Source organism: Cnephaeus nilssonii (assembly GCF_951640355.1).
Source record: "Cnephaeus nilssonii genome assembly, chromosome: 8".
NCBI classification, from domain to species: domain Eukaryota; kingdom Metazoa; phylum Chordata; class Mammalia; order Chiroptera; family Vespertilionidae; genus Cnephaeus; species Cnephaeus nilssonii.
Genome location: NC_137079.1, coordinates 85,124,365 through 85,143,369, shown reverse-complemented (window position 1 = coordinate 85,143,369; position 19,005 = coordinate 85,124,365). Strand labels below are relative to the sequence as shown.

The following is a 19,005-nucleotide window of genomic DNA, read 5'->3' as shown; positions in this document are numbered from 1 at the left end:
CTTACTAGACTGGACAATCCTTTTCAGTTCTATGTTTATCTTAGTCTGTGAAAGATACTGTTACCTGCTTTTCCTAGTCAGACATTATAGGAAAGATGACTTGATCTGGGTTATATAGATTGCTTTCATACTGTAATTAATCAACTTTGTGTACTTATTTAATGCTCATTTTGTCTGAACAGTGAAGGAGGAATGGGAATCTTCAAAAGTTTGTTGTTGTTTTTTTTGTGGGGGAGGAGGGCATACACTGTCAAAATAGCCAGATTTATTTTTTTGGTAGTTTGCTGTACATTTTTGCTTTTGCATAGTAGATCGAGGTAGCCATTTTAAGAGTAAAGAAAGTAAGTCTTGGGGGGGTCGAATTTATAGAGACATGGGAATAAGACTTTGTTTTGCTAATCTACTCCACCTGTTCCCTTCTTCCCTTATAAAAAACCCCCATAAAGCCTGAAATATATTATTAAACTAGTGTTTTCTTAATTGAATTGGAACTAGTGTGCTAATCACACTTACTGAATTAAATTATGTCTTTAAAGCCCACTAGCCAGAAAAGTTGTGAAGTCTCTCATGATTCTAAATTGCTGTAAACTAAGTTGACTTTAAAGAAATGTTTTCACAGATTTGACTGTCTGACTAATCTTGATCAAAATAATATCAAAGGAGTTATGACAAAGGCTATACATTTTCCCTGTGGAACTGTAAGCTTGAAAGACATTTAATTATTTTAGTTTTAGTCGGAGGCTTTTGTGATTGAATTTTCATTAAGCCAGTTGGAACATTTATATCCTAAATGTATATTTGGGGTTTTCACTTTGGAAGAATTGGGGATATTTGAAAAGATTGCAGTTTTAGAAAAAGACCAAGTGTTTCAGTCAGGTTTTCATGATATTTTAGTTACTTAAAAGAAGGTAAAGGCGTGGTTTATTGAATTATATTTAAAATCTTATTTTCAAGATTTTCATTATTTTTCTAATAGTCATATAATTAAAATATTGTTATCTGACCAAATGTATTCTGTACCATATACAAAACTGCACTTTAAAAGATAGATCTTTTGTAGGAGGTAGTTTTCTTAATAGCCTATTATAATTATTGTTAAACTTTTAATTTTATCATATGCTAATACTCATCTGTAATTGCTAATATTCACCTATAACTTTAAAGAATTATTTGCCCCAAATATTAATGTTTTCTAAATCTAAAGGGTGAAGTCCCTATAAAACTAGGTGTATTATATGGATGGTAAATTTAGAGAAATGGAAGACCGGTGAAATATATAAATGAAAACCACATACTGTATTTTGAATTCAAACCTGCCATGATTTTTGTTAATTAGCATTTGTGGTCTCCTGGCATGACTTTCCCTTTTTTTCCTCCTGGTGGTTGGGCATGATAGAGCTTCCCACAAATTGCTGTTCCCGACAATTAAAGTCAGATGTTGCTACCTTCAACTAGGTTTTTAACTGTAGGGATAGAGTCCCAGTTTAAGGTATTAGTACAAAATTAATTTTTCCATTTAATAACTGGATAAAGATTAATTAGGCACAAATTATGGTATAGAAAGGTTTGGAATTAAAGGGACATAAAGAGATACTGAGAAATCTGATTAAATATTGGTAACTTAAATATTGTTAAGGTAAATTTTGTAACTTGAGTTGACTGATTTGAATTTACTACACATTTGAGCTTTTGTTAACATCAAAATGAAGTCATCAAACCTGGAACATTTTTCTTTCAAAGTTATTTTTTAAATTCTGAAAAATGAAATGTTTCATCCCTAAAATACTCTAAAGGTCAGAAAGGATAAATATATATATTATTTTCTTTATTGTGTTTGGCTACAGATTATTTCTTTTGTCACTATAGTTGGGAAAAAGAAATGTTTTATTTAAATTGCACTTGGAAGGAAATTTGAGAATATCTACAAGAGAAAAAAAGTGATAATAACTTAAAAAATGATTTTTCTCTTCTCATTAGTTTCTGTGTCACTTGCATATTCTGGGCTTGGTCACCTGTTTGTCTCTCATGGGAAAAAGGGGTACATTGTAATTTAAATATTATGACTTAAAAAACATGTTAACAAACTTTTGGGTGGTAGGACAAGTCAAGGGTAGTTATTCTTCAGCAATCTTTTGTAATAACACTCTTAATACTTTAAATTTTAAAATGCTTATTAGACATGTGGAAATGCTTTTTGGTTGCTAGGAGAGACTATAAACATTAGAAACATGGATCAGACAGTAAGATTACATATCTTGTTTTTAAAGTAATTCTCATTAAAAAGGTCTTATTTTCTTATTTTAGTCTTTGGCATGAACTTACCTTTTCAACCCAGGGAAAGATAGAGGTATTTGACACTGATTATTAATATATATATATATATATATATATATATATATATATATATATATTTGTGTTTTCTGATTATTAGTATAGCCTCTTATGTGAAATTATTCAAACTTCTATTCATTCTTCAAGACAGCCCAGATGTTCCCTCTGAAGCATTCTCCTTACCCAAGGAATGTTGTTTCCTTAGCACTTTTTGGTGTTCTTCTGTATAGGCACTACACACATTCAATTTATGTTTACTTATCTTTCCCATAAGACTGAGTTCCTCCAGGGCAAGAACTAAATATTTTTTGAACAAGTTAATGAGCAGACCTTTCTATGCCTTTTCTATCATGATTTAAATTTTATACTGTCATATGTCAGAGATGCAGGATCATATAATTTATGCAACGAATTGAAAATGAGTAAGATTTGCTTTTTGTACAATCTTTTACCTCACCATTCCTTGAGGTGAATTGATATTGACCTTCTAAATAGAGTGCCTGTTATACAGTAGGCCCTCAAATATTTATTAGGAGAAATGAGAATTATTTATAAAATAGGAGTTATATTCATTTTGCCTATTTTAGAGGATGGTAGCATCAGCTAAATACATTAACTGTGAAATACTAAATTATAAGTTTTAATTTTATTTAGGGTGTACCAAACAAAGAGTCAAATAATTTACATGGCTATCAAAACAAAAACTTTTCCTGCCCCCTTCCTTTCCATTTTCCCTTTTCCAGAAGCAATCACTTTCACCTTCTATAAGTGATTATTGTGATAATACCTTGTAGTCTCTAAATAACTTGTATTGGTTACAGGCATGGACTCTGGAATTAGACTGCTTAGGTTTGTCAGTTACTCGTTTTATGTAACGTTGGATTACTTAAACTCTGTGTCTCAATTTACTCATTTTAAAACATAGGGATTAGTTGTACCTAATTCATAGGTTTGTTATACGAATTAAAGGAATTTGGAAAGCCCTTAGAACTGTGTCTAACTCATATGCCCTACATAAGTATGTGTTAAATAAAAAAGCTCTTTTGTTTTTGGCCTTATTAGCTTCTTGGGTAGAAAAATGAAAATTTCACTTTGTTGTCATCACGTACTTAGCAGTATTCCTTCCTCTTAATAGTTATGATGATTATATCACTGTTGATTATTCAGTATTCCTGTAAAACATGATTCCTTTCCCTCTCCTGTACAATGCCCTGCACTTGCCTGCCTTCTTTCATCCCACCCCAGCTGTCTAGTAAATATAGTATACTAGTATATGTAGTATATATATTTCTATGTACTCTTTAGCATATAGAACTGTTTGTGAGTTTTTCCTCCCCCTCTCCTCCCCACCAAGATTTCCTGTATCAGCATAGTCTGTTTCCTTCAAGTGCCTTTTGCCCATTTTTGTATGTTTTGGGCTTCACCTTTTGTGATAGAGCCTTTTATTAGGTGTCCAGTAATTCTTGGTTGTCTGTTTATATTTAAGTGTAGGAGACTAAAGAGCTAATAAGGAATTCTTAGTTATATATCTGTATATCAATAGTTATGACTAATGCAACTTTCCATCAGATGCCTTTCAAGATGTTCAGACATATCAGGTATTGTTATCAGTTTTATCTTCCTGAGGAAGTCTCTAAAATCCCTCTGACCTCCATTATGGACCGATCGCCCTGTAGATTTGGTACACAACTTTTATCATGGGATTCCCTTCATTTTCTTCTGTGGTTGGATCTCTATTTTTGCAGTGACCCATGTAGTGTTTATTTTTGGTTTACTTGATGTTTTAAAATTGCTTTAGTTTACTTTAACATTTATTTTATTCTTTGGTTAGGTAAAGAATACCAGATGGGAAATTGTGTTATTTTATAATTTTGTTCCGTTGATATTTAGCTTCCAAATTGCTTTTGAGGCGTTTGAAGCCATTTTGATTCCTCCTATATATGGTGTGTGACCTGTATGTGTTTCGTTTTTCCTTTCTTTTTTCCCCCTTGTTTCCTCTCCTTCCTTCTCTCTCATTATTGAAATCTCTGAAAGCTCTAAAGATTGTACTTGTTTCCAGAGTTCTGAAATTTTACAAGAATGTTCTAGTGTGGGTCTCTTTTCATCCATGGTGCTGAGTACTTGACCTGACCTTTCAGTCTGGAAGCATCTTTTTAATCCTGGGGTTATTTTCTTGAATGAGGTTGAATGATTCTTTCCATTTTTCCCTTCCCCTCCTTCTTTTTTTCTTTCTCAAACTCCTCTTATTGGGATAATGGACCTTCTTGACCAGTCTTCGAATTTTCTTTCCTATTTTTCATCTCTCTCTCTTTTTCTTTGCTCTACTTCTATTGAGTTTTCCTTTATTATATATTTAATTTCCAAGAGCTTTTGTTTTTGTCTTTGTTCCTTTTAAATAATTTCCTGTTCTAAAAACGATAGTACTTTCTCTAATATAATGAATATATAAATGATAGGTGTCTTTTTTTAAGGATTTTTTTCCCTCCCTGTGTGATGTATCTTCCACTTTTCTCTCTTTCTTTCTGCTTTTTTTTTTCTTCCAGTTTTTATTTGTTTTGGTCTTTATTTTTCAAGTTATAGCCTTACCTTAGGTGGTTGGTGGTTTGTGTAAGAGTAGGGGGATAAGCTGAAACCGGTTTGGCTCAGTGGATAGAGCGTCGGCCTGCGGACTCAAGGGTCCCAGGTTCGATTCTGGTCAAGGGCATGTACCTTGGTTGCGGGCACATCCCCAGTAGGGGGTGTGCAAGAGGCAGCTGATGGATGTTTCTCTCTCATCGATGTTTCTAACTCTCTATAACTCTCCCTTCCTCTGTAAAAAATCAATAAAATATATTAAAAAAAAAAGAGTAGGGGGATAAAATGCTGATTAGAAAGTCTTTTTTAACTTCACTGTGTGGTAAACCAGGCTGGGTTGTTTGGTTGGAAGACTTTTGATATCAGTGTCTTCGGGTATTTCCTCCTAGCAGGTTAGATTCCCTATAGAAGGCTCTTGACTTCTTGCATGAAGGCCTTATCTACATTTTGGGGGAAGAGGAGAGGAGAATGGGGTAAAGAGTCTTGAGGAGTCTTAGCATCCTCATTAATGTTTCTTCACTCTGTTTTCAGTATGTTCTCCTGCCTACTCCTGTGCCTGATTTCCTCAGTCTTGGGATCTTGTGTTTCATATTCTCCACAGAATGTATTTTCATTTTTTTTTTTTGTTTGGGTTGGAGAGGGGCATTTGGGATCTGTGGGGCTTGTTGCTTAAAGAGACTTAAACAATCGTCCTTATTTTAGCACTCACTCTCTCTCATCCCACATCAGATGTTATATGTGGTACTGCCAATTCCTGAATCTTTTGGGGATTTTACAGTTTAAATTGGGTTTATTCTTAGTTTTCTCCACTATTTGCTAGAGATTTGATTTCCTAGTGTTTTGCTAAGTCATTTGTCACTCAGCCATCTGTTTTCCAGCTTTCAAATTTTTGTTGCTATTGTTTTCTTAGTTTTTGTGACCTTGTATCTTTATATTTTAAAAAATAGCCCTTTTGACACTTTTGTGGGATTTTTAGGAAAGTAGAGTAAAAATATGTGTGTTTACTATTCACACCTATCTTAACAGTGGAATACTACATTATTAAATGTAAGAACTTTGTGAATTTTAATAAAGTATTTGCTCCAAGATTTGAGCTATAAAATTTATAACGTAAATTTTAAGAGTGGAATTGCTTGGCTTACTTCTAACAGAAATAAGAATAATACTTCAATTCACAGAAGTGATTAAAATGTTAGAATTAGATTCAGTTAATATTTATTGTCACATTTAACCATCTCAACAGCCTTATGAATTAATTTTTTTCTATTTTACTGGTGAATAAACTGAAGCTTATTTTGTTTATTAGAGAGGTCAAGGGAGTTGTCTGAGATTACACACATAGCAGTAAAGCAGAGCTAGGATAAAAAGCCATTTTTTTAAAATAAAAATCTAGTGCTGATTCTACTACTCAGAAAGACAAGAAGAGGTAATGCTGATGCCCATAAATAATAGAGTGGCTGAAAACATGAAAAAAGGGAGGCTTCATTGATGTGTGTATTAGTACAAGTAATGGAAATTGTTATAGAACATACCAACATTTACTTACGAGCTCTTGGCAAGAAAAAAGTGGGTAAAGTCATCACAGTGCTGTACCTGGATGCATTAGAAATTCAAATGTTAAATGAATTAATGTTAAATTTTATATCTTTTGAAAGTTATATGAAAATTATCTTTTCAGGAAAATCATTTAATTTTCTAATAATTTGAATTCAGTCTTTGTAATATGGCTTCAGAATTGCAAAACAATTATATTTATTTCTTGTTTAGAAAGTTTGTTTTAAAAATATGAAACTGCAAAGCATGATCTGTTCTGATCCTGCAATATTAGCATCCTAGTGGTTTTTTTCCATGTCACTGTGTTGTTAGGGTTGACTATGTCATGGTAAGAATATGCTTTAATGGCTTATTGAAAGATTACATGAGGGAAAAAATTTAAGGCATGTTTACATTTTATTTTTATTATTTAAAAAAAGGGTTTTTTAAAAATTGATTTTTAGAGAGAGGAAGGAAGAGAGAGAGAGAAAGAAAGAAAAATGGATGTGAGAGAGAAACAGATTAGCTGCCTCCTGCACAACCCTACTTTGGGGGGTGGGGAAGGAGGTTGGGGGATCATCGAGCCCGTAACCCAGGCATGTGCCCTGACTGGGAATCCAACCAGCAACCTTTCAGTGCACAGACGAAACCAAACTGACAGAGGCACACTTGCCAGGGCTGTTTACATTATTTTAAAGAAATATTTATGAGTTTTAGATTTTATAATGATTTTTTTCTGGATCACATATATTAAAACTAGAGGCCCAGTGCATGATTGAATCATGCACATGTAGGGTCCCCTACACGCTTTCGCTTTTCGCGGTGGAGCTGGGTGCCTGTCCGCTGAGGGGGGCTGCCACGGACACCTGGCTACCCTGCCGTTGAGAGGCGCAGCTGGGTGTCCGCAGCAGGCCCCCTCAGCGGCCGCGGATCTGGCCGGGAGTCCCGCCCCCTGCGCCTCTCAACAGCAGGGTAGCCCCCCTCAGTGGCAGCGGATCCGTGCCTCTCAATGGCCAGATAGGCCACCCCGAGTCCCGCCTCCCAGCCTCCCGCAGCCCAATCGTGGGCGTAGCGGAGTGATGGTAATTTACATGTTACTCTATTATTAGATAGGATGTCCTCCTCCTCATCTGTCTGTGTCTCTTCCCACTCCCCTACACTCCCTTATATTTGTTGTTGTTGTTACAAGTCAGTTTCACCTGGAAATATTGACTTTTTGGTGACATTAGGCCAAATTGACCTTTGTTTTATTTCCTTCCTGAAACACTTGCTTTCCATGATATCCTTAGTTTCTTCCCACGTTTCTGGCCATTTCTTTTCAGTCTCTTTCAGATTCACTTCCTCCATCAGACTCTCAGAGTTGGAGCTTCTTTGGGTTTCTGAGTTCTCTTCCCACTACCTTCACCCAGGTAATCATCTGTTCTATGGCTTTAAATACAGTCTGTATGCTTTCAACTCCTGAATGCATATCACTAGCCCACACTTCTCCTCTTAGCTTTGACTGATAGATAATATCAGTCTGCCTTTATAATATCTCTACTTGCATTCTTATAGGCCTCAATCTCAACAGATCATAAACTTTACCTAACTTCTCAAATTTTCTCCTTTAGTCATCCTCATTTTAATTTCTTACTCTGTAAAGGCCTCTCACTAGCATTCTGCAAACATTGTTGCCTTTCTCTAATATTTTATCTTGTAGTCAAAATGATATTCTTAAAATGGAAATCTTTTCAGATCACTCACCCAAAACCCCTTTAAAGCCTTCCATTTCTTTTAAGGAAATACCTTTTGTTTTTGTTTACTTCTGGCCTATGTGTCATTTTCTCCCTCACTTTCTGCATTCCCGCTGCTGTCCTTCAGTTCCTTAAGTTGCATGTATTCTTACTTTTTCTTCTAGGCTTTGGCACATTCTGTTCCGTACCTGAACATCCCCTATATCACCTCCCCTTTATTCCTTCTTAAAGCTTAACTGTCACTTTTTTGAGAGGCCTTCTCTAACCTACCAATCTAAGTTGAGGTTTTCTGTTAATATTGTTCAATGTTTATTTTAGTTTGTAATTTTTTTAATTAAAAAATTTTTAATCTTTACCCGAGTATATGTTTTTATTGATTTTAGAGAGAGAGGAAGTTAGGGTTGGGGAGAGAAACATTGATGTGAGAGAGAGAAATCGATAGGTTACCTCACATAATCTCACCAACTGGAGAATGAACCTGTAATCTAGGTATGTGCCCTGACCGGATATTGAACCCGCTACCTTTTGGTGTATGGTGTATAGGACAGCAGTCCAAAAACTGAGCCCCGTGGTCAGGGCAATAGTTTATAATTTTTGTTTTTTTCGTGATTATCTGCTTGATGATTTTAAGCTTCAGGATGGGGATGTTTGGTTTGCTACTATATAGCTAAACTATATTTCAGACTGTAGGTACTTACAGTAGGTACCCATTTATTCATGAATGAATGAAGAAAAATATTTTTAATATTGGCATAAGAGAAGGCCAACTTATTGTTTTAAAATACTTTTGTGACATATTTGAAAGGTAAATAAGTTCTTTATATATGATCATGTGAGACTACTATTTTTTCCTTTAATAGAGATTATTGAGAATTAATTGGTTACTTTTGGCTGTTTGTGAGCCAAAAAAATCAATGTGAAGTTGCTGCTTTTAATAAGCATTTTGTTTTATATTTATGCTGGTCTTGTATTTACTGATGGTTATGCCAATGAAATTTCTCCAGCTTCAACAAAACAAAATAAAATAGAAGCCCATTTATTTTAAAATTAAAGTGTCAGTATTCTTTACCTACTTTTGACTGGGTCAGCTATTTAGCATATAATGATTCTTAAATATCTAAGTGCTACCTTGGAAATCCTTTGGTGCAGTTTCAGTTGTTGAAAATATAAACATTTACCTTATAAAATGACACTTTTTGTGTTAAGAGAGTTTTCGTTATTAAACAGTTTAGTAACCTTTGAGTTAATTATTTGTTTAAAATTCCTAGCTTATCTGTTTTATTAGATTATTGTAGTTACTTGTTATTAAACCAGTAAGTATTGGATTATGTTAAAACAGAGGAACCATGAAAAAGGTTTGGCAGTGATCAGAATTAACAATAAATTTTATTGATTATAAATGGGCATTAAACGGGAGTAAAATGCATTAAAAGATGAGGCCTTTAGGGAAGGGAAAATGTAGAATCTGATGTGATAGTGCATTATCCTCAGAGGCTAGTTCTGAGAGTCCCTGAAGGTTTTCTTATACTTTTTGTGGACATAGTGTTAAATTTGATTGTCTGGATCAAAACCATGTTTGTGTTGACTGAGGAGAAGATGTACTGTGGCTTAATTTTTATTGAGTATTATCTTTAGATCATGGTGAATTGGTATTGCTCTTTCACATCCTTGGAGCCATAAGGAGTTACACCTCTTAGGACAGAAACTTCTTATTTTTCCAGGTCTCCCAGATTATTTTTGTATAACGGTTCACTTCTCAGGTTGGAACTCCTGATACCCTGTGTATATGCCTGAGTATTCTTTTTCTGAGTAAATTGTAGATGGACTGATTATACAATTGCTTACTGTTACGAGACTTCATTTTCTCCTAGCTCATTTAGTTATGTATATTTTTAGGTTATTAGGCTTTCTTAGTATATAATCACATGGTAACAAACAACATATTGGACTTGTTAGGAATTTCTTTGGTTATTAGGCTTTCTTAGTACCTTTCTTAGACTTCAGTCACATGGTAACAAACAACATATTGGACTTGTTAGGAATACTTTGAAGGTATAAATGTACAATGGAAATGTCTAGCATTGCATTTTTATTATTACGTCTAGGGGTGATAGTTATGAAAACCTTATTCTTCTGTGATTTTAGGGGGTTGTTTTAACAAAGCATTTTGAAATATATTATGTCCTCTTGAGTCCTAGCAGTCTTAAAAGTTAGTAAGATGCTTTTGTTCGTTTTTCATAGAGGAAGAAATTGAGTCTTCGGTTCATTTATTTGGTCAGTAATTAAATACTGAGTTGCTGTTCTGTGTTATGTACTGATTTTAGCTTGTTCATAGACAGACTCTACACCAGTTTAGTAATAATAGTAATAGTAATAGTGGTAGGAGTAGTTGAAATTATAGTACTTATATTCACTTTACATATATCAACTTAATTCTCTGGACAATCTTATTTATTATTAAGTACCATTATTTATCCCCATTTTGCAGGCAAGAAACTGAAGAATACAGAGATTAAGTAACTTATTCAAGGTTACATAGCTACTAGGTGAGGGCTGGGACTTAAGCTGGAATTTAAGTTCTGAGTTTGTGATCTTAACTTTTGTGGTCTGTTGCCTCTGTAGCACATGATTGGAACTTTTTGTTTCCTCAGTCAACTTAAGTGCATTGGAAGGCACTGGGAACTGCAAATATTTCTTATCCCATTATATCCTTAAATACTATTGTTTTTATCTTGGAAATTTGGGTGGGGATGCTAATCTTGTTCTTGTACTCAAGAATATAAACTCCATGAGAGCAAGGACCTTACCCATCCAGTTTACATCTGTATTTCCACTTCATGCCATAGTGCTTGGTTCATAGTATTTTCTGAAATATTTCTTGAATAAGTGAATTTAGACATGTAGCAGGAAAAAACCCTACAAACATCCAACATAGGGAGATAAATACTGCCAAATACTTTGCTACCCTGTTATCAATACACAAAATGGCACAGCCGTTTTGATAGACTAGAAGTAAGATTCAGTTCTTTCCAGATATGATATTGTACCTATTATATTAAACTAGAGGCCCAGTGCATGAATGCATGCACGGGTGGGGTCCCCCAGCGTGGCCTGTGGGGATTGGGCTGAAACCAGCTGTCCAGCGCCGCCTGCTGCTTTTGCTCATCCCGGCCCTGCTGCGCCTGCTGCGGGCTCGTGCCCAGTCAGTCCTGATTAGGAGAGGCTCTCACCACTGCTGCAGTGGCGCTCGCCAGCCATGAGCCCTGCATCTGGTGCCCGTCCTGAGGGGGGTGGGGAGGCAGGACGTGATTGGCCTTCTGGGCGGGTGGTGATATGCTCTTGCTGGCCCAGGATTGGATCCATCCCACTGAGTTTGAACCGGTTGTTGGGAGCCACCTGGTGGCCACTTTTATATTGTTTCTTCCTTGCCAAGCGTCTAGGGAGGGGAAGCGGCCGCAGTGACCAAGGACGACTTCCAGGAGGCCGGTGGCGCTGTCGGGATCATGCCAGCGGCACTGGTCCCTTGGTGCCTGGCCTGTTCTCCGGAGATTAGACCTGCAGGACTATTGAGGGAGTGAGTGGCTGCCACCGGGCTGGTGGGCCACTGGGTCAGTGAGCTGAGTGGCACTCCCGCTGTGGGAGCGCACTGACCACCAGGGGGCAGCTCCTGTGTTGAGCATCTGCCCCCTGGTGGTCAGTGTGCATCACAGCACCCGTCGACCGGTCGTTCAGTCCCTTAGGCTTTATCCTAGCTAATAAAAGAGTAATATGCAAATTAACAATCATTCCACTACACCCACAAGCCACGCCCACCACCCAATCAGGAGCGAGTATGCAAATTAACCCAACCAAGATGGCTGCGGCCACGGAGAGAGCAGGAGGGAGGCTTGGGTTTCCCCGGCAATGGAGGAAGCCAAGCTTTCCGCATACCCTGGCCGGCCCAGGCCTCCGCTGAAGGCTACAAAGTTTCAATTAGAGAAGATAAATAAATCCCAACAAAAATGGCGGCAGCCACAGAGCTGGAGAGAGCAGGAGGCTAGGGTTGCCCCCGGCGATGGAGGAAGCCAAGCTTCTGCAGCCCTGGCCTGCTTTGGCCTCCGCTTAAGGCTACAAAGTTTCAATTATAGAAGATAAATAAATCCCAACAGAAATGGCTGCAGCCACGGAGCGAGCAGAAGGCTTGGCTCCGTTCCAGGCTACAAAATTTCAATTGTAGAAGATAAATAAATCCCAGATACCAGGGCCTCCGCTTGGGTCGCTGGGGGGCGTGGCCAGCCTGCAAACCACCACAGACCCCTTGCCCAGGCCGCCCCACACCCCAAGGGAACCCCCACCCTGATCCAGGACACCCTTCAGGGCAAACCAGCTGGCCCCCACCCATGCACCAGGCCTCTGTCCTATCTAATAAAAGAGTAATATGCAGATTGACCATCACTCCAACACACAAGATGGCTGCCCCCATGTGGTCAAAGATCCTGCCCCCATGTGGACACAAGATGGCCACCACAAGATGGCCAGCAGGGGAGGGCAGTTGGGAGGGACCAGGCCTGCAAGGGAGGGCACTTGTGGGCGATCAGGCCAGCAGGGGAGGGCAGTTGGGAGGGACCAGGCCTGCAAGGGAGGGCAGTTGGGGGCGATCAAGCCTGCAGGGGAGGGCAGTTAGGGGTGACCAGGTGGCAGAGGAGGGAAGTTGGAAGTTGGGGGTGACCGGGCCTGCAGAGAAGGGCAGTTGGGGGGGACCCAGGCCTGCAGGGGAGAGCAGTTGGGGGGGGACAAGGCCTGCAGGGGAGGGCAGTTAGGGGCAAACAGGCTGTGAGGGGAGCAGTTAGGCATCAATCAGGCTGGCAGGGGAGTGGTTAGGGGGTGGTCAGGTTGGCAGGCAGAAGCGGTTAGGGGCAATCAGGAAGGCAGGCAGGTGAGCAGTTGGGAGCCAGCAGTCCTGGATTGTGAGAGGGATGTCCGACTGCCCAATTAGGCCCGATCCTGGGATGGGGCCTAAATGGGCAGTCGGACATCCCTTGTGGGGTCCCAGATTGGAGAGGGTGCAGGGTGGGCTGAGGCCCCCCCCCCCGCCCCGTGCACGAATTTCGTGTACCAGGCCTCTAGTATATATAGATTCTCTCTGTCTCCCCTTCACTGACCTATCAAATGGGTATATTGAGTAGGTGTAAATCATTATATCTAGTAAAGCTTCAATCAAACACGATTCTTGTCCTCAAAGGGAGTGTATACAACATATATGTGGGAAAATTATATGACTATGCAAATGCAAAATAACAGTTTTAAACTACATGAACTATGAAATTAAGAAACTAGAGCTATAAATCTTGAGATCTCATTCAACCCTTGGTTTATATGATAGATGGAGGAACAAGTTCAGAGAGGCTAAGTGAATTCTCAGACATAGTGCTATAAAATGTTTCTTAGATTGGAATTGGAACTGTAGTCTCCAAAATGGCATTAGGAATTGCATTCAAAGTTCACAGATAGGATAAAATTGACCTTTGATTGGTCAGGAAAGCAGTGTTATTTGAACTGACGTTTTGAAAGTTTTGGGTTGAAGGAGAATGTTTCAGGCAGGAGAATAGGAATAAAAATGGGAGGAAGTAAGAAAAACATTCTGGGCATCAGTAAAGCAACAGTTGTACTTACTAAGTTGGTCTCAGGAAGTGATAGGCAGTGACTGAAGATTGAATTGGGCAGTGATTTGGCCCTTATCTCTTGTTGACTAAATGATGTTTGAGGAAGATTGGTATAAAAGGAATCTGTAGTTTGTGCTGGAGTGGGGGTACACCTAGAAACAGGAAAGACCAGTTAGGAAATTATGTTTTTCTGTTATTAATGAATGAAGTAAATTAGGGTGTAGTGATTTCCACTGTAAAATAATTTGGTACAGGAACCCTTTGGTTAGCAAATTTCTCAATTTATAAAAATTCTGTCTGTATTCACTTTCCTAGCTTCTTCCTTAAAGCAATGTGTTTCTCTTCTCATTTTAAGAAAGAAAAATATATAACTTAATTTTCCAGAAAAGCTATTATCTACAGCTATGGTTTTAAAGGTGTGAAGGATAAGTGGTTATAAACTTCAGGTAGGATTTTTTTGGCCATTTAATATTTTCATAGGGTTTTTCCGTATCTAATCCAAAGCAAATGTGCCCCAAATATGTATAGTACTAAAAAGAAATCCAAGTGAATGTGAACTAATATTTTAGGGTGGGTTCTTTACATTTAGTGGTCATAGACACCTTTGCCTGCTTTCTTTTCATACAACTGGATTCTATTGCCAATCTCTTCCAGATAATGGATAGAGGAGGAATTATTTATTTCCTGAGCACTCCTAGGTATCTATCAAAAAGGAAATGGTATAGATTTATTTAAAATGTGAAAAGCATTAATACTATCATTGACACTAAATGTGAGTAATTTGTTTATTTTATTGACATTGAAGTGCCACAAAACTTATTTCTTTATATATTGGCGCCTTTTTTTTTTTTTTTACAGCTTGTCATTTTTAAATTTTGAGAATGTGTACATATAAAGGAATATAATTTTTTAAAAGCACATTTTGAATTGCCCTTAGATTCCAAAGTCTCCTAGGTATTTGAAAGTATGTAATTTATTTAATAGTTATATGCACAGCACTATCTTTATCCTTTTATTTTTAATTAAAAATACTTTTAAAAAATGTGTTTTTGAATTACAGTTGACATTCAATATTAGTTTCAGATGTCCATCATAGTGGTGAAACATTTACATAATTTACAAAGCGATTCCTCCTGATAATTCTAGTACCCACTTGACCTATCTGTCCTTAAGGAGAACCTACAGTTGAACTCAAGGATAAGTGTGGGTGTGTACATGTACATATATAATATGCATACATATACATAGAAAAAGATAACAGGTAACAAGTTCCATATATTATTCTCCTATTATTTTTGGTCCTCTGCTTTAGTTTTTTTACCTACTTATAATTTATTTTCTCTTGTAATATTTATATTTATTTTTGTAAGCTGCTTGAAATATTTTAGGGAATGACAGGATAGAAATCCAACAAATGGGAAAAGTATGACGAAGTAGGATATGGTAAATTTTAAGAGATACTAATAAAGCAGTATTGGGAGTTAGAAGGTGAAGATCACATGCTTTTGAGAAGGTGACATTTGAGAGGAGTTTGATTGCTGTGGGGATTAGTAAGTCATTTTAGTAGAGAAAACACATAAAAAAGGTTCAAGGTACAGGGAGTACTTATAGAAAAGAACTTAGGACATAGTCTAAGTTGGTAGGAGATTGTGTCTATATATAGGAATATAGAAGATAAGGCTTGCTTTGAAAAGCCTAAAGGCAAGATTGAGAAGTCTGGACTTAGATGGATATGGAATGGAGGCCCCTCTTAGGTTTTGTGCTGTGTAGTGGCTTATTCACTACTGTGTTTTAGGAAAGTGGTGACTTTACTTGGAATGTCTAGTTGCTTCCTTAATATGGGGAATGAGAACTCAGTAATTCCTCTTCTGTCAGTGGTAGAAATAGAGGCACATTCTCTCTGTGGTTGCAATCTGAGCTAATGCTTTAAACTAGTGACCTTGGCCTCATTAGGAAAGCTAAAGGAGGTAAGGACCCAGTCCACATATGGTAACACTCCACTTATACACAAGTTGAACACTGGTAACCTAATGCTTTGGAACACAGCTCTGGAATGTAAAAGCTTCCAAAACTGCTTGAAATTGTTGTCACAAAATAAAGCCATGTGGAATTTTTTTGTGAGTATGGATAGTTTTACATAGCATTTCTGGTCCTTTTTTAGACTTTTTTCTTTTTAAGTCTTAGATTTGCTGGCTTTATCATCTCAAAGCAGATGAAGGAGAGGAAGGAAAATAAAATGGGATTCTGAGACATGTAAGGTAACATTAGGAAAGTATCAGTTGTATAGCCTGACATCAAGGTAGGAATTAGAAATTAAAACACACACACACACACACACACACACAAACACACAGAAACATGATACGGTATTGAATGTTCACCAGTTGAACGTTAGATTATGTTTGGTATATTACTTTAAGGAAGCATGAACATAACAGATTCCAGATAGTATTATTGGTTGAGCTACGGGAAAATGTAAAGAGAGTATCTTTTTAGTCATATCTGACTCCACTGTATCTTTTAACTGTTGACAAATCACTTTACTGCTCCATATTGCTTTTTTCCTGTTGTAAAATAAGTGCTTCACATTTTTCCAGCTTACATTACAGGCTAATGAGGTTATTCTGTAAGAAATTAATAACATGTTATAAATAAAAGCTAGTTCTCTACAAATAGAAATTGCTGAGGATACTTTCAGTAGTAAAATTTTAAGTCCTTAATAGATGCTAAAATTTAAGTAAGTATTAGTAATTTTATTTTTAGTGAAATTACTGATGAATAAATGACATCTTAGTTACTCTTTACAAGGTATTTTGTAGACAATTACTAATTTACATATTTTACTATAATAAATATTCTCCTTCAATATTTTCTTTGATATATTTTTAAAATTATCTTTCTCAACATAGTAAATCAAATAATTGTATCAGGGGAAGCTGATTTCTCTTATTTCAGATGTTTTTAATTTCTTTTTAAAGAAATGGATAACTCACGCCACCTTCTTGCATAAGGAAGTTTTTGCTTATGCTTAATATTAAATTAATTTTTTCTTAGTTTTGTCCTTTTAGACAATTTTGTTGTGGTATTTTCAGCAATGAAGGGTTCTATTCCTATTGAGGAAATACTCTTATGTTTTAAAAATTACTTTTTAAAGATGGTATTCAGTGAAACATATAATAGCAAATTTATTTTGGAAAAAGAAGCTTATTTTTAAGTTATCTTTTTGCTTGATTTTTGCAAGAGTTTTGCTTTGGTTCAGGGTGGTTGAAGTGAATTGAGAAAAATTTCTGGTTTTGACAATAGCGCTGTGTTGTCCATTGCTCAGATGCTGATAAGCTATCAGTAGTCTGGGACTTTTCTTCCTCTCTTAAAGGGCTTTATCACTGTAGATTGCCTTAACTTCTCTTTTAGAGTCAAGCATAGAGCCATGTCTTACCTTTGGTTGGTACTCCTGATTTGGCTGATTCCTAAGCTCTTCATCATCATTGTGTTATTTTCCTCTTTGGGGGATCTACCAAACATTATTTACCAGTTATTCTCTGAAATGACAGCAGGATTTGTATGTTTGTGCAACCAGTTATATTTTATTAGAAATTTTTACCAGTTGTAAGGTTCCAGGGAGAAAGGGTGGGTCAAGATCATGAGAAGATGTGATAAGTCCAAACTAGGTATTTTATGTATTTGTTGTCTCCATTCTTTTTTGTTGGTTTGTTAATCCTCACCCGAGGATATTTTTCCCATTGACTTTTAGAGAGAGTGGAAGAGAGAGGGAAAGACAAAGAGAAACATCGATGTGAGAGAAACATATAGATTGGTTACCTCCTGCATGAGCCCTGACCGGGGAAATCTGAAACCAGGGTACGGGCCCTTGACTGGATTTGAACCCGGGACCCTTTGGTCCGCAGACTGATGCTCTGTCCACTGTGCCAAACGGGCTAGGGCTCATGTCTCCATTCTTGTACCCTATAATAATAAATTATGATGCTGCATCCCAATTCTTTTAGGAACAAATATGTTTAGTGCTTATTGAAGATACATAATATTTGAATTAGCAACCTCTTTAGCTCTTCTTTGGTGAATTTATATAAGATTCATGATAAATCCATAGGGGTGCTGAGTAATATGTGACAGATAATTCTAAAATTTCTTTTACTATATAATTGGCTGAAATATTACTATCAGTAAAATATTGTCAAGTTAAGTAACTTGGTCACATAATTACTGAATGATGGAGCTAGTATTCCACTAGGTGATTTGATTCCAAAGCTTATACTCTTAATCATTCTGGTAATTGCCCTGGCCCACTGATAAGCAGTAGTAAGAGGTGGCAACTGGCAATTATTAAAAAACAGTCGCTAGTCTACCAGGCATTTGGCTCTATAGACATAATTGGTTCTTTGTTACAGAGTTGTGCAATGACTAATGTTCCTAATGATGATCCTTTCAGTTTTAATTTAGTTATTTTCTCTTACTACATTTTGAAAATTAAAATTTCCAAATTTTTGTGAAAGAGTGAACTTTAAATTTGGAAAATTTGCTTAGGAGGAATAAAGTTTCTGAAGAATAAATGAATATAACATAGTTTTGTGACATGAACATTTCAATAAGTCAGATTGGTAGCTTTTCATTAATGTCAGTGAGCTTTTACTATAAGCTGTTGATATTTAGGTTATTTTTTTAATGCGTAATATCAAATTACATTATAATACTTTTTAAAGTAGAAAACTCACTTTAATCATTTGAACCATAATAGCATATTTTATGACTCAGATCTTTAATTTGTAATGGTTATAGCTTATATTTTTATTGTATGCTTATTGGAACAAGAAAATGCTAATTTATATGAATGCTTTTATATAAAAGTTGAAAACCAGGATTTGCCTTGTCTTTTTACTCATTGTTATAGAAGAGGGAGTTTATTTTTTTAATATAAGAAATTGCATTAGGTATTCTTTTAATTAAAAATTTTTACAGTAGTGCTACTTTCCTTCATTTTCATTATATTTTTTCCTGATTTATAAACATTGGAACTATAGAAGCAATTAGGATTTTTTTTTGAATTGTAGTTAACAGTAAAGATCTATCTTAAAGGACATAACAGTTTGTTATTTAATAGTAATGTATCACGAATCTTATTCACGTGTTCCATAATAAATAGCCAAAAGTTGCTGAAAGCCAGTAATTTTTACAAG

The 19,005-nt window shown here is 36.5% G+C and overlaps 1 protein-coding gene across 5 annotated transcripts in view; it reads left to right on the top strand.

Moving 5' to 3' along the window:
• The window catches only part of TSC22D1 (TSC22 domain family member 1), a gene marked incomplete at its 5' end in the record, with an annotated part of 152,148 nt that overhangs the window by 3,286 nt on the left and 129,857 nt on the right, over positions 1–19,005 (top strand). The window lies entirely within an intron of this gene.